This window comes from Podarcis pityusensis (genome assembly GCF_964106645.2).
Source record: "Podarcis pityusensis genome assembly, chromosome: 8".
In the NCBI taxonomy this organism is placed as follows: Eukaryota; Metazoa; Chordata; class Lepidosauria; order Squamata; family Lacertidae; genus Podarcis; species Podarcis pityusensis.
The window spans coordinates 73626979-73639272 of NC_138033.1; the positions used below are offsets into that span (position 1 = coordinate 73626979).

Consider the following 12294-nt stretch of genomic DNA (forward strand, 5'->3'; position numbering starts at 1 on the left):
CATAATGCATTTTTGTAAGTTATTTCCACTACATATGTGCATTTCTATGCATGCTTCACCCCAGTATATACAGTTTTGTACTCATTACATGGCTGGATAACTACACTGCAGAATTCGGACAAGTGTGACCCTCAAAGGATGGCTGCCTTTTGGTTCTCATATTGTTTTGAAAAGTGTAAATTAGGTAAGTTCACCTTCAATTGTGAACTGAATCAAATTTCTGTCCTACCCTTAGTGGTCTTCAACCCACAAGAACAAGCATAGGCACGGTGATTTAGTGCTTAGAGTCAGACTAGAACCTAGGAGGCCAGGGTTCAAATCCCCATTCAGCCATGAAGCTTAACTGGATGACCTTGGGCCAGTCACCATCTCTCAGCCTTACCTACCTCACAGGCTTATTGCATAAATAAAATGGAGGGAGAACCATGTATGCCGCCTTCAGCTCCTTGCAGGGAAGGTAGGATAGAAATGTACAGTGGTACCTCAGGTTACATACGCTTCAGATTACAGACGCTTCAAGTTATACACTCCGCTAACCCAGAAATAGTACCTTGGGTTAAGAACTTTGCTTCAGGATGAGAACAGAAATCGTGCGGCGGTGCGGCAGCAGTGGGAGGCCCCATTAGCTAAAGTGGTGTCTCAGGTTAAGCACAGTTTCAGGTTAACAACGGACCTCCAGAACGAATTAAGTACATAACCAGAGGTACCACTGTAATTTGTAATTAAATTAAAAACAACAACAACCACTATTCCCACTGGCCTCTCCCTCAAGTTAGCTCCTAGCAGTCGCTAAGCATGCACAGTCAACAATCACTGGGTGATTTCATGGGCTGTTTGCCCCCTTTGAGTCTTCCTGTTTTTCAAATGTCTTGCACTACTAGATCAGGGATTCCCAAACTGTGGCCTTTGGGCCACCAGATGTCCACAAACCTAATTTAGGTAGTCCACAACATGTCTGTGAAGAATGGCTGCAGCAGTGGCTGTGAATAGCCGCTTCAGTGGCTGCTCTGCCATTCTTAGAACCCAGCAATCTGGTCCAGTCCAGATGGACCAGACATGGAGGGGAGGGGAGGAAGCGCATGAAAAGAATGGAGAGGATTAGCAGTGTGAAAGAAGGAGTGATGAGATGACTCGAAAGGAGTGGAAAGAGTCCTATGGAAATCAAATTGCAATGCGGTAAAGTACAGCATATGAGAAAAAGAAGCAATAAAAGTACAATTAAAAATCGCACAGCATCTAACACAGTGCATTTACAACCACCGCAACAGGCAGAAAAAGCACGAAGCAGCCTGCCTAGAACCTCAGCAATTTTCAAGTGGTCTGTTGGGGAGGGGGGAGAAGTTAGGTAATGACTATTCTAGATAATTCTGGCTATACACTAGCATGCTAATGCCTCCCTGTTGTTTTTCAAAGGCCCAAGTTTGTCTCCAAATCCTGTCACCACTCAAGCACCTGAGTTTGCTATTAGAAGGAATGATAACTCAAGGGCAGAGCAAAAACAGATTGCTGAGCCAAACTCTAGAAAACCCTGGCAAACAGAAAGTCCTGTTCACACTGCCTTTACCATCTGAAAACTATTCCATCTATGTATGTGTATGCGTATGTGTATGTGTGTGTATGTGTATGTGTAAGTATATGTGTGTGTGTATATATATATATATATATATATATATATATATATATATACACACAGTGGTACCTCGGGTTACATACGCTTCAGGTTACAGACTCCGCTAACCCAAAAATAGTGCTTCAGGTTAAGAACTTTGCTTCAGGATGAGAACAGAAATTGTGCTCCGGTGGCACGGCAGCAGCAGGAGGCCCCATTAGCTAAAGTGGTGCTTCAGGTTAAGAACAGTTTCAGGTTAAGAATGGACCTCTGGAACGAATTAAGTACTTAACCTGAGGTACCACTGTATAGAGAGAGAGGGAAAGAGAGTTAGATTTGCTTTAATTCCATGTTTATAGATGGTGATGATTAGGGGACTGAGCACCTTCTCGAAGCCCTTAGAGTGCAAGCAGTCTCTTTGGGGTGTGGAAATAAGATCAGCAAAGCTCTTCCTGTGCCCTGTTGTTCCAACAAGCATGCAACAGCTCCCAGAGCGTCACTCTTGGAAGAGGAAAGGGGGCAGCTGCTTTGGCTACAAGGCAGACACCGTCTTCACGGGGATTAAGAGCTTTTTGCTCTACACGGTGTGCCATGATCCAGGCTGGCAGGACGCAGTCCCGATTAGTTATGCAAGAGCAGTTGTTCAAGGAGAGACTGGGGGCCAGTGAAATAACAAATATCTAAGAAATTTGTGGCTTGTGAGGACCGCCCATTGCATTGGAGGATACAGGCATTCTGAGAGCCACTTTTAGCTTACGGGGTGAGAGCATACCTGAGCATGTATAGAATTATGCATGACATGGAGAAAGGGGATAGAGAAAAGAGTTTCTCCCTGTCTCATAATACTAGAAGTTGGGGACATCCAGTGAAGCCAAGGTGGGAGGGTTCAGGACAGACAGAAGAAAGTACTTTGCCACACAACTTGTGAAATTCACACTCGTAGTGACAGCCACCAGCTTGGACGGCTTTAAAAGAGAATTAGACCAATTCACGGAGGACAAGGGTATTGATAGCTACTAGCAATGATGCTCTGCCTCCACAGTCACAGGCAGGGCTGGATTAAACATTAAGCAAAATATGCACATGCTTAAAGGGCAATAAGGGAAAGGGGGGCACGAGAGAAATTTTCCGTTGCTGGATTTTTAACATTAATGGTCACGAACTGCTCAGCTGAGCGTTCATTTTCTCAGTTGAAGTATATTAGAAATCCCAAGAGAGCAACTATGCAACAAGGCAGGCTGGATGCCTTATCTCTACAATGTACAGAAGCAGATGTGTTACATAAGATTAGTTTTGAGGATCTTATCAAATACTTTGCAATTAGAAAAAGTAGGATACAATTTTTTCAAATATAAATGAAGTGGAAGTATACAAAAATAAATATTATTTTCCATCTTACTGTAGATTTTGCTTCATTTCAAAAAATACAATTGAATTTTATGGTTTATTATTGTTTATCTTCTGCTACACCCCCCCCCCCCCCCCAAATCTCTAAAGGTCTTAATCCAGCCCTAGTCACAGACCGTAATACTTTTGAATACCAGTTGCTGGAAGCCAAAGGAAGGGAAGGTGTTCTTGTGTTCCTGGTTTTGGGCTTCCCAGATAGGGATCTGTTTGGCCACTGTGAGAACAGGATACTGAACTAGGTGGGCCATTGGCCTGACTCAGCAGGCTCTTCTCATATTATGATGAGTGGTATAGTCCCTGCATGACATGCAGAAAGAGCCAGGTTCAATCCCTGGCATCTCCTGTGAAAAGGATCAGGCAGAAAGTAACAGGGAAGACCTGTCTTTGCCCAAGACCCTGGAGAGCCTCTGGCACTCAGAGAAGAGGATGTAATCAATTCCTTTTTCCATCATTTCCCCATTTCTTAAATCTTAAATTCAGTTCTCCGCAATTGCCACTTCCCTATTGATATCCTGATGAAAATTTGTTAGGTTTTAGCACAGATTTATCCTGATATACACATTTTTTGTATGTAATTCTCCTAACATATACATCTTTACAAGCAATCTCCCCTGAAGAGAATGTGTCCCTTGCCCAAAAATGATTTTTGAGTTTAGGTTAACAGCAAGAAAAGCGATTTAACAAAAAAATAAAAACAAGACTAGCAGATACATATCAGATATGATGTGTCCTGCAATAAACATGTTATGAGTGAACTACCATATTTTTCACCCTATAGGACAAACTTTTTCCCCTTCAAAAATGAAGGGGAAATGTGTGTGCGTCCTATGGGGCGAATGCAGGCTTTCGCTGAAGCCTGGAGAGCGAGAGGGCTCCGTGCGCACCGACCACTCTCGCTCTCCAGGCTTCAGGAAGCTATCCGCAAGCCTTCTGAGCGCGGCGGGAGTTCCCGCCGGGCTCCAAAGGCTTGAGGATAGCAGCCTGTTCTGGGGGCTGGGGAAGCTCGGGCTTCCCCTGCCCCAGCCCCGTGGCTGCAGGGGGGGGATAATTCCCCCCCCCTTTATTTCCCCCCCCAAAAAAACTAGGTGCACCCTATGGGCCAGTGCGCCCTGTAGGGCGAAAAATACGGTAGTTGTCCATGTGATTCATTTCCCTTGACTGCCAGGTTAGGGAGATGGTAATTGTTCCCCACCCCCCACCCCCACTCATATGATGCATTTCTATGCACATCTTCTAATATTCATGTTTCTGTAAACATTGTTGGCTGGAGAAGCATGAATTTCGAAGTATGGCTGAGTTTCAGTTACTGCCTTTTTAGGAGGTGGGGAGTGAGACTTAGGAACTTTCATGGCACAATGCAAACTGGATCGCAGTTCCCCCCACATTCCTATTCCCCATCAGTTCCTTGATTGGAGGTCCCCTGGAAACCTTATGTATGCCGCCTTGAGCCCTACCACTGGGGATTGGCAGAAGATATGGACATCATAAATCAAATCAATGCTTAATAATAATAATTTTGCCTCTTCAGCTCTCCTGGACCACTCTCTTTGATTAGCGAAGAAATACGATTCAAACTGCTTCAATTATTTATGTCCAATTTGGTTAATTCCCCAAAGCAGACTCTCCTGACGCAAAACGAGGCAAGGCAGATTTTTAAAAAGCAAAAGTAGGAAGCAGATGTCAATGAATGTTTGCTTCCCACCCCTCCTCCACCTCCAATAAGTGTGCTTCTTTTTCCACACCTTTCTCCCCTCATTTTTCTACTGCAGCCAAAATCCAACAGATTGGGAAAAATCTAAATGTGACTTCAGAGTAGGTTTTGTTGCTACATCAGCCATTGACAACCTGGTACCTTCCAGATGATGGGGATGACAATTGTCATCAGCTTCCGCCCACATGTTTGGAGTTCAAAATGGCAGCCATGTTGGCTGAAGCTGATGAGAGCTGTACAGTGGTACCTCAGGTTACATACACTTCAGGTTACATACGCTTCAGGTTACAGACTCCGCTAACCCAGAAATAGTGCTTCAGGTTAAGAACTTTGCTTCAGGATGAGAACGTGCTCCGGCGGCGTGGCGGCAGCAGGAGGCCCCATTAGCTAAAGTGGTGCTTCAGGTTAAGAACAGTTTCAGGTTAAGTACGGACCTCTGGAACGAATTAAGTACTTAACCCGAGGTACCACTGTAGTCCAAAACATGACCACGCTGTCTGGAGGTGAAAGCAGCTGTGGTCTAAAATATCTGAAGGGCACCAGGTTGGCAAAGGACGTGTTAAGCTTTAATCCAGAAGCAAGCCAAGCAGAAATGCTAAATGCCTGGACTGAAGAGGTTGAGGGAAGCAAGGCAAGAGGCTGCAATGCCGGAACAAATGCAGCCAGAGGCAAAAGACACAACTGCCAGTCTCATGTAATGAACCATCTCTCCCACTTGGCTGCATCAGGCCTGGCAGTGTTGTCAACTCCCCGAAGCGCCGCCAAACCCGGCAGCCAGGTCCCCCTCCCCGACCCCCCAGCCTCTCTGTCTGCTTCCCTGAAGGTGTGGGAGTTGGAAAGGTTGGCAGTGATAAATTGATTTCCCATGACAAAAAAACTGAGGCTGGCTGGCAACGGGGAGAGAGATGGATTTTACCTCCCCCACCCCTGCTGCCGTTTCCGCCTCCAAACAAAAACTAAAATCTGACCTGTTCCCTGGCTTTGTGGCTTAGGGCCCTCGTATCTACGGGACCGCCTCTCCTGGTATGCCCCGCAGAGGACTTTAAGGTCCATGAACAACCATAGTTTAGAGGTCCCGTGCCCTAAGGAAGTCAGACTATCCTCCATCAGGGCCAGGGGCTTTTCAGTGATGGCTCCGACCTGGTGGAATGCTCTGTCCCATGAGACTAGGGCCCTTCAGGATTTAACCTTCTTCCGTCGGGCCTGTAAGACAGAGCTATTCTGCCTGGCCTTTAATTTGAATTCAGCCTGATCTTTTATTTCCCTTCCCTCCCCCTTCCCTTTTATGAAGATCACCTGTTCTGAGACCCCACAGCTAATTCTCCCCTGGCCTCCTCGCTGGCCCAAGTAGGACCAATTCAGCCAGCTAGCCCTGGGGATTATCTAATGCTTATTTCCCCTAAATTGATTTTTGAATTTTATTGTTATTCATGTTTTTATACTGTATTTTATGCTGCTTTTATAATTAAGTGTTTTAAATATGTTGTTAGCCTCCCTGAGCCCGGTTTTTGAACCGGGAAGGGCAGGGTATAAATAAAAAATTATTATTATTATTATTATTATTATTATTATTATTATTATTATTACATGCGTTTGGTACATGCCTCACAGGGGCAATCCAAAGTATTTTGCTACCTGAGGCCACTGTTGGAGGCAGAATGTACAAGTTGCTTGTGGGCTTCCCATCTGGTTGGCCACTTTGGGACCTGGCTAGATGGGCCATTCGTCAGAACCAGTGTGGCTTGGGGATGCTGGGAGAAACCATGCCCCCTTACCTTTAGGCCCTGTCTGTGGGCTTTCCAGAGGAATCTGACTGGCCACTGTGAGAACAGGATGCTGGTGGTTTTCAGCAACGCCATATAAATCTGTATGGAAACCAATAAGAATTACCGTTTAATAAACAGCAGGGTTCCTATTATCCCTGATCAACCACTGAGGTCTTCGGGGAAGTCACCGTTAGTGGTCCTCTATGGCTCAGATGCACAGCTCACATCCACCAGCAACCTTACGTTCAGCATTGTGAACTCCTTTCCAGTTGAGGTCAGACAGGCCCTCTCCCTGCTGAACTTATGGTGCTTACTGAATACTATTTTGTTCCAGCAGGCATTTTAACTGAATTCTGATTTTGCAGCTTAAAATGTTTTTTATTTTTTCACATTACACTCAGTTCCTTGTTCACTGTTTAGAGCACAGCTGTCAACTTACAGATTTGAAAATAAGGGACCAGCAGCCTTGAAAATAAGGGACCTGCAGCCTCACCTGTTCCAGGCACTCCAGTCTTCCTGTCCTCCTGCAGTCTGGTCAAACTCATGCTGGTAGCTTCGAGAACACTGTCCAACCAACTTTGTAACCAGAGGTTCAACTGAATAGAATCTGAATCACATGCATCACAAGGCCTATGCAGCCTCAACTTAAGATGGCTCCCTGGCCTGGCTTTGCACTGCAAAGTTTGCAGCAGCACATGCAATAAAATGACGTCCAGCATTCAAAAACCTCCTCAGCTTGCATTAACTAGCCACACACAAGGCATGCAAGCTCCACCCCCCAGTCGTTCTTAGACTCCTTATTGGGTGAGCAACACAGCCAAGCAACACAGTTGGAGCCTCCCTCCTCCCTGGCTGGCAGGGAGGGAGGGAGAGGAGCTGCTTCCTTTGAAATTTAAGGGACATCATTTAAGGGACATTTAAGGGACATCCATCAATAAGGGATAGCAGTGGGACATGGCGCTGGAATAAGGGACTGTCCCTTCAAATAAGGGACACTTGACAGCTATGGTTTAGAGGTGGCTGTAATAAAGCAGTATATAAATTTTTTAATTAAATAAATACAGTGGTACCTCGGGTTACATACGCTTCAAGTTACATACGCTTCAGGTTACAGACTCTGCTAACCCAGAAATAGTACCTCGGGTTAAGAACTTTGCTTCAGGATGAGAACAGAAATCGTGCTCCGGCGGTGCAGCAGCAGCAGGAGGGGGCCCCATTAGCTAACGTGGTGCTTCAGGTTAAGAACAGTTTCAGGTTAAGAACGCACCTCCGGAACGAATTAAGTTCTTAACCCGAGGTACCACTGTATAATAATTGTCTAAGCAAACAACGTCTATGCAAATCTTGAGGAAATGAATCAGCATGGATGCTCAATAAACAGATGGGCTGGAAGAGCCCATTGTAAGCCTGACTGACGGCAAAACTTCTCTCTCTGTGTCCCCCACCCCACCCCCGTTAAATTCATATGAGCCACCATGGGAGACAATGATTTGTCTGAAAAGCAAGGTTTAAAAATGCATTTTCCAAAACAATACATGAATTGAAACACAGCTAACCTTCAAAATGTGCACTTCTGCAAATGTGTACGTCAGGGGAAAGTGTGCACAATAATGTGTATAGTAGCAGTTATATACTTTTTAAAGCACATTCCCCCTTGCGTGGTCGTCCACAAGCAAATCAACTGCTGCCTAGCCACTATTCCTGTGCATTAGGGATGGGAAGAAATTTGGTGCAGTTTGTATTTTAACAGGAACCTACCTAATTCACACCTCCTGATCCAGTATGTGAACCAAAGTGAAATTTGATTTATTCGCATTATATTTGAGGAAATTACTTTGCACAAACCTCTATATTGGGAGAAATGTACTGATACGTTTTCAAGAAAACTTTTTCCACCTGCAAATTGATGCAGAAATGTAGAGAATGGCCTTAAGGCTGATGAAAACATGAGAAGTTGAGAGAAATCAACGTTGACAGAGCTGTCAATTCCCTAGACAAGAGTGCCTCTCACCATGGGCAGAGTCCACTTCTAAGACTACTTTCTTTAAGTTGGGAAGGGCCATAGCTCAGTGGTACAGCATCTGCCTTGCATTCAAAAGGTCCCACATTCTATCTTGGGCATTGCTACTTAAGGCTTGGAGAGTTCCCTGTCTGAGAGCCACTGCCAGTCAGTGTAGACAATATTGAGCTAGATGGACCAATGGTCTGACTGTGTAAGTCAGCTTCCTATGTTCCTACACTCTCATCTACCATGTAATCTCTAACTCAACTGCAAGAGGCGTAGTTGTGTTCAATCTTCTGCAGCAAAAAGGAAGAGTCTTGTGCAGGGCCTGCCAGAGACCTTTTGGCACCTGAAGCAAGATGGGCTACCAATGCTCCCCTGCCACAGATCCAGGCCCCAGTGTGGTGGGAGGCCTGAGGCATGTTGCTTCAGGTCTCCTCATTGGTGCGCCGTCCATGCTAGAGCAGGAAGCTAGCTTAGGGGCTGCAGGACAGACCACATGGCACACCATTCTAGCCTCTTTTCCACCCTTCAGAATTTGCTGCCTGAGGCAGCTGCCTCACTCTGCCTTGTGGTAGGGCTGGCCCTGGTCTTCTGGCACCAGATTTATGGCACAACTGTGTGCACGCTCATTCAAAATTCAACCCCAGTCTGTGTAAACAATACTGAGCTAAATGGACCAATAATCTGACTCCATACAAAACAGCTTTCTATGTTCCTAATTACAACTCACAATCCTACAAAACTAGGATTATGGAGTGGGGGTAATTTCCAAATCAGAAGCTGTGGCTTCTATAAGCTCATAAAGAACCACCCTTCAGTTTTGTTCCGCTGCCAACACCAGTTTCCAGCCAGCTGCTCTGAGTTCAACCTCCTCCGCAGGAGTCCTGGGGAACCCACTAAGCCAAACAAGAGGTTTCTTTGACTGCCACCTCTGCTTTTTGACAAACATGTTCCGTTCGGAGAATTCCCCCTTCTCCAACCTTTTCCTCCCACACCCGTACCATCTGGTTGTAGTTTGCACCATGACATGTTTCCTCTTGTGGTCCATTTGCTTTTCTTTCAGAAAGAAAGAAAGAAAGAAAGAAAGAAAGAAAGAAAGAAAGAAAGAGAGTGCAAACCCCAGAAGCAAGGAGAGAAATCCCCTCTGGCTGCAACAGTATGTTTGCATAAATTTACTTATATTTTTCCTTTCTCTACCCTCAGACATCAAATTTATTTATCAGGCTGGCTTAGAGGTGGATGGGTGAGAAGGAGAAGTTTGGGTTTTACTTTTCTGCCCCCCCTAGAGACGCTGGGGGGTTAATTATCAGATTTTCTCGGCATCTGTTCCAATTTAGGAGAGCTGTTGGAGCGGGGGGGGGGGGGAGTCATCAAGTTTAGCAGCAAGAAAGGGGATTCCCGCCCCTGAGCATGTGGGTTATGGGATGCCAAATTCCTGCAAAAATGCTCAGATATGTGAAACCTCGTTTCCTATCCTACAATCTTGGGGAAGGGCCATAGCTCAATGACAGAGCACCTGCTTGTCATGCAGATGTCCCCAGCAATTTTGGGCCCAGGAGCACATTTGTAAATACAAGGACTCCTCCAAACAACCTGTTTGTTAAGCATTCATACTGATTTGCTTGTACAAAGCTTAAGCAGAGGTTAGACCAGAGCTTTCCAAACTTTTCATGTTGGCGACACACTTTTTAGACATGTATCATTTCATGACATAGTAATTCAGTTTTACTAGCAAACTGGAGGTTAAACGAACCCCTTTCTAGCCCCGGGAGAAGAGTGGGGTGCATTCGTGTGACACACCTACACACTGCAGCCGACACACTAATGTGTCGTGACACACAGTTTGGAAAGCTCTGGGTTAGACCATGGCCAGACGTTATTGAGCATTTGTTTCTGGGGTAGTTATACAACAATTAGCATCCATTCTGCATTTGCTTACCATGTGTTTCCACATCTTCCCATTAGGACACATGTGGGGGAACCTTTGGCCCTCCAGATGTTGCTGAGTTATAACTTTCATCAGCCCCAGCAGGCATGGCTAGTGGCCAGGGATGATGGGATTTGTAGTTCAGCAACATCTGGAGGGCCAAATATTCTCCACACCTGTGTTAGTCATTTATTCATTCCAAATGTTTCCCTGCACTTTTTTAACTGCACCAAGTCCTGATTCTTTTAAAAAGTGAATTGTACAGAGCCTTTTAATCTGCTTTAACTCCGCAAATCTAAAGCACAAGGATGTCCTTGAATCCCTCCTGCAAAACAATGGCAATTTGGGGGCAACCAAATAAAAGCTGTGGGCACCTCAAAACATCGTTTCTTCAGAAAACCGCTCATGCTTACAAATGCCACCACCAAAAAACAGGGGAAATACCTACCCTCCCCCAATAAACTAAAACAGGCAAAAAATAGCAGGCAACTCTACTACACACACATATCAAACCATGTCAAAAAAAGAGGATGCTGCCGGCTGGGGATGATGTGTTATAGTCGAAAACATCTGGAAGGCACCAGCTTGGGAAAGACAGATCTACAAACATTAGAAAGCAGAGCCATGGCAGAATTAGACATCAGCATGATGGAAGACTGGAAGGAGACAAGCCCAGAGAAGTAGATCATACAGAGACACAACAGGCAGCAGGTGATTTTGTAGTGATTCCTTCAGAGGCAGCAGGCAGCCTCCTTTGCAGGAGGTTACACTGAGCTCAGAGGAAACTCTTAAGCATTTCATATTATTTATTTCTCACAGTGCACTTCCATTCCTGGACATTGTTAAGGCTTCCTTTGCACCCTTTGCAAAAAGTGCAGGATAAATAGTTAGCCCCACTCTTTCATGGAAGAAACAAGACGCCGCCACCAAACCCGCCCCCCCTTCTCCACCCCTCAAGGGAGGCTCTGCCTGCCTGCTTTGGGAAATGGGGAGAATCTTCACCTGGCAATTGGCTTTATTGTTTTTAATGAGCATTTTAAAACTTGCTCGTGGGGCTGGGCGGCTGTGGTCGCCTCGCTGGGTACACGCAGGCACGGCCATTAATCCTCTTTACTCCAGCCTTGATTTAATTTATCATTAGGTTCGGATGAGAAATTTTATCCTGCAACACAATTCAAGGTGATAGATGAGAGTGTGGAAGCAGGGGATCTCCCGGCCTTGGCAACCCTCCTCCTTTTCTTCATGCCCCAGGCTGGGAAGTGGCTGAGCAAGTGGAATGTATGAGGGAGGGAGGGGGTATCACTGGCTGTTGCTGAGCTGGATGGAAAAAATCACTGACCTTGCAAAGGAAGGCCTTAAAGTTCAGAAGGTGCTGGGGTCAAATCTCCAGATAGGGCTGGGAATGTCCCCTGCCTGAAACCTGAGAGCGCTGCTGCCATTCAGAGATAGAGGGCAAAGCAGCTTCCCGTGTTCCTAATGCACAAGTCAGTTTCATCACCAGTAGCTTTTAATATTAGATCTGCAACACAGGGAAAAGGAAACCTCCACCGGAGCTGGTTGCACAAGCCCTGGCCCAACCTTATGTTTGATCTAATTTACTTCCCTTCTTCCCTTGGCCCCAAACTTTGACCCGAAAGCAATCCAAAGCATTTGAAAAGTGAAAAGCAGGGCAGGGGGCTGGGAGAAAGTGCCACATAGCAAGTGGCTCTTTCTGTCTCCCGCACCTACACGCTCCCTTCCCCCATGTGCATTGCAAGCGCAGATTGGAGCGGTTGCTCCATTAACCCAGCATTGATCTCTCATCACACTTGGGAGGTAGCGATTAAAAACCTCCAGCCTTCCTTCCAAATTTTTTTTGAGGGAGGGGAA

At 45.7% G+C, this 12294-nt stretch overlaps 1 protein-coding gene across 2 annotated transcripts in view; it reads right to left on the reverse strand.

The window, feature by feature from the left end:
• Positions 1–12294, reverse strand: part of SAMD11 (sterile alpha motif domain containing 11) — a 297706-nt gene that overhangs the window by 230463 nt on the left and 54949 nt on the right. For both annotated transcript variants that reach the window (XM_081016053.1, XM_081016051.1), the window contains exon 2: positions 6503–6592. The gene's annotated coding sequence lies outside the window, so the exon portion shown is untranslated. The remainder of the gene's footprint in view (positions 1–6502; positions 6593–12294) is intronic.